Source organism: Leptopilina heterotoma, unplaced genomic scaffold, assembly GCF_015476425.1.
Source record: "Leptopilina heterotoma isolate Lh14 unplaced genomic scaffold, ASM1547642v1 Lhet_1012, whole genome shotgun sequence".
In the NCBI taxonomy this organism is placed as follows: domain Eukaryota; kingdom Metazoa; phylum Arthropoda; class Insecta; order Hymenoptera; family Figitidae; genus Leptopilina; species Leptopilina heterotoma.
In genome coordinates, this window is record NW_025110817.1 from 63660 (window position 1) to 68072 (window position 4413).

General features: G+C 33.3%; 1 pseudogene; it reads left to right on the forward strand.

Moving 5' to 3' along the window:
* The first annotated feature begins 4027 nt into the window (after nucleotides 1–4027).
* On the forward strand, nucleotides 4028–4182 carry LOC122500903 (annotated as a pseudogene).
* The last annotated feature ends 231 nt before the right edge of the window (nucleotides 4183–4413 follow it).

Consider the following 4413-nt stretch of genomic DNA (forward strand, 5'->3'; position numbering starts at 1 on the left):
AAAAGGACTCAACTCGGTTTTTTTTAAATTTTTCAGAAAACACAAAAACATGTTTATTTCAAAAATCTGTATTTAGAAAAAGATGATTAAAGAGTTGCTCTCAATAACAGTGAATTGGAAAAAATTCATATTATAGTTGTCAGAGTTTAGTCCTTTTCGAAATTCACGATTCGATTTATTTATTGGTAAAAAAATAACCTTCATATGGTTTATCGACATCAACTGTGTGACTTTCTGGAACTTAGTTTACTTCTCCTTCACCACCATCATCATCACCACCATTGTAGTCACCATCATCATCTACATTGTAGTCACCATCACCATTGTTAGTTTGATCATTGTCATCCTCACTGTCATCCTCCGTTTCAAGTTCACTTCCTTCATTATCATAATTACTGACTGTTTTTCTATTTTCTATATGTTTTTGTAAAAAACTCATATCAGCGTAGTACTCCTATAAACATTTGGGAGGTGGGCAAGCAGACCCGGAAGGCATAGTTTTCTTAACTATTTTGTTTTCTTTCCTAAACCTTTTTCTTAATTTTTTCCATGCATTCTGGCAATGTGCAACTGTAAAATGTATAATAAACAATAATTAATTTATTCAAAACAAATTAAGTTATTAAACGATAAAATTGAATTTAATGTTTATGTGTGAAATATCGAAATCGTCATTTTTTCGAAGTCTTAATTTCGACGACTACAAAAACAAAGATTGTAACATCAGTATCTCCGGTTTTTCTGGAAATTTGTCCAAATAAGAATTGTTTCCAATCCAGGACATATCCGAACTGTAATATAGACTATTGTAATCAATAAAAAAGAAATTTTATCCATATAAAGAAGGTAACATATAATTTTATAAATAGGAGGAGAAAATTGAATAGGTTATCATGGTTGCCACAGAAATTTAATTTTCTTTTTTCCTGACTTCAAGAAAAAATTATGACTTTTTCCATAACTCTGAAGAATATTCTGATTCACTCAAAAAATTATTAGATTTAAATACTTAAAAAATGCTCTATTATTCAATTATTTATGAATTTCTTTACTTGCAAAATTATTCGAAAACAAAAAAAAAAATAAATACTAATCACTATTATTTTTCTGTACGACTTCAAATTTTTAAATTCGAACCTTCTGAAATTCAATAACTTATTAATTTAAGATTACAGAGTGATAAAATCATTATTTTACGTCATAAGAAAATTGTAACTGTAAATTCAAATTTTCATAAATTTTAATTTGAACCCTTTATAAAATTCAATTATTTTAAAAATTTTCACGCTATTATGCTTATAATATTCATACATATTTTTATTTAAAATTCTTAGCAATTCTTAGCAATTTCATAGGTTATGAGTCAAACAAAAAATACAAAAATTCTGAATTTACTTATGAATTCTAAAAATTTAATTTTTTCTAGTTCTTTTCATAAATTCCCCTGAATAATTAGTTAACTAATTTTTGATGTCAAAAAATCTTTATAAATTAAGGCAAATAAAACAAAAACATTTGGACAGTGAATGAAAATATTTATTTACTTCAACGTTTCGAAATCTAAATTCCCTGATTAATTCTAATTTTTCTGACTTTTCCCTGACCTTTGGTAACCTTGATTATATCATGTAATCCATGAACAAAAATTAATAATTTTCTCTATTAAAAATATATTTTAAAATATAAATTCTTTCGTGTAAATTAAAATTTTTTATTTGAAATGAAAATTATATTTTTTAATTAAAAAAGAAAACATACCACTGGTGTTTATTCCGATGATTCCACAGATTGTGGATGCAATGTCCTGCCAAGCTTGGTTTTTGGAGGTAACATTTTTGTAACTTTTCAACTCTCTATCATATATTATAGGATTCCTTTCTACTTCATTGATCAGAAGTCTATGCACATCCATACCATCTATACCTTTGTCCTCCATTACACATGTATATTACTATTGTAAAAGAAAGAATTATAATTTGTAAATATATGTAAATATAACACGTGAAAATAAGAGGTTATGCTTCACTTAGGATAAATAAAATAAATAAAATAAAATAAAATATAAAATAAAATAAAATAAAACAAAAATATTAAAACATGAAATTTTACCTACCAATTTTTACCAATTTGTAAGACACTTTTTTTGACACTTTTTTTTGCTAAAAAAACAATGTCTTGATTATTTAATTAAACTTATTAGAAGCCGGCGAGAAACGTGTACATTGAAAATGCTGACAAACAGGAATAGATGGAACACGAACTAAACTTTTTGTTCGCGATTGGTATCAATGCTACAATGACGTCACTATGTTTGCGAACCAACGCGTTCGTCTGCGTCAATCACGCGACGCAGAGTTTTTGGAACCTATTGGAGAAAGGCCTTTAGAGTGCTTAAAGCAGGCGATCATTTGCCTGAATATTCTGTGCATGGAATAACGGAATAGGACCTCGGTTCTATTTTGTTGGTTTTAAGAAACCCGAGGTAATGATTAATAGGGACAGATGGGGGCATTCGTATTGCGACGTTAGAGGTGAAATTCTTGGATCGTCGCAAGACGGACAGAAGCGAAAGCATTTGCCAAAAATGTTTTCATTAATCAAAAACGAAAGTTAGAGGTTCGAAGGCGATCAGATACCGCCCTAGTTCTAACCATAAACGATGCCAGCTAGCGATCCGCCGAAGTTCCTCCGATGACTCGGCGGGCAGCTTCCGGGAAACCAAAGCTTTTGGGTTCCGGGGGAAGTATGGTTGCAAAGCTGAAACTTAAAGGAATTGACGGAAGGGCACCACCAGGAGTGGAGCCTGCGGCTTAATTTGACTCAACACGGGAAACCTCACCAGGCCCGGACACCGGAAGGATTGACAGATTGAGAGCTCTTTCTTGATTCGGTGGGTGGTGGTGCATGGCCGTTCTTAGTTGGTGGAGCGATTTGTCTGGTTAATTCCGATAACGAACGAGACTCTAGCCTGCTAAATAGGCGTACCTTATGGTATCTTGAAGGCCCCCGGCTTCGGTCGGTGGGTTTTTACTACCAACGTACAAATAAATCTTCTTAGAGGGACAGGCGGCTTCTAGCCGCACGAGATTGAGCAATAACAGGTCTGTGATGCCCTTAGATGTTCTGGGCCGCACGCGCGCTACACTGAAGGAATCAGCGTGTCTTCCCTGGCCGAAAGGCCCGGGTAACCCGCTGAACCTCCTTCGTGCTAGGGATTGGGGCTTGCAATTATTCCCCATGAACGAGGAATTCCCAGTAAGCGCGAGTCATAAGCTCGCGTTCATTACGTCCCTGCCCTTTGTACACACCGCCCGTCGCTACTACCGACTGAATGATTTAGTGAGGTCTTCGGACTGGTGCGCGTCAGTGTTTCGGCATTGCCGATGTTGCCGGGAAGATGACCAAACTTGATCATTTAGAGGAAGTAAAAGTCGTAACAAGGTTTCCGTAAGTGAACCTGCGGAAGGATCATTAACGTATTACAGTTAAAATGTATGCTCTACGAAGCATCGTCTGTTTTACTTAATAAAATTTATATATACATATTTTATTAAATGTAATATATAAAAAATTTTGAACAAGCCAAACAAAAATTAATTTTTTTGATTTTGGTGTACTTTATAAAAAAAAGGTGCCTGCCGTGGTAACCTTGTAAAGGAGCAACACTGCCATTGTGAGTCGTATTTTGTAAGATATAACAAATACGCCTTTGTGCTTATTAATGTTGTTCCATGGTTTTTAAATGAATTTTCGCCCGGCGCCTTAAATGGCATCTTTATGCTAGCGTTACGCGCGTTTGGTATAAATATCATAGAAAAATTAATTTTTTTCTTTATTTAATATCCAGGCGTTAGCGTATCAGCCGGCCGGTGCATTTGTTGTTTGAAATTTTATATTTCTTATTGACATTAATGCACCAAACCGCTTTGAAGCAAAACATTTTCAAAAATTTATTTTTTTGAAAAATATTTGTCTATCAAAAACGGCTTATCGAATTCTAAAAAATTATATAATTTATATAAATGATTACCCTGAACGGTGGATCACCTGGCTCGTGGGTCGATGAAGAACGCAGCTAATTGCACGTCATATTGTGAACTGCAGGACACATGAACATCGACATTTCGAACACACATTGCGGTACACGGATACAATTCCCGGACCACTCCTGGCTGAGGGTCGTTTATAATATAAAAACTGCTTATCTTTCTCTCTATTTATAGAGAAAAAAAGATTCAAGCGAAATAATGAATGTTCATCAATATATATTTCTTTTTCTTTATTAGAAATTCGAAAATATAATATTGGTGTCATTTGAAACAAGTTGAATATATTTCAGTCACATTTGAAAGAAAAAGAAATAACACAAACAACTTCTATTGAACGATAAATTCACGTATCAATATATAAAGA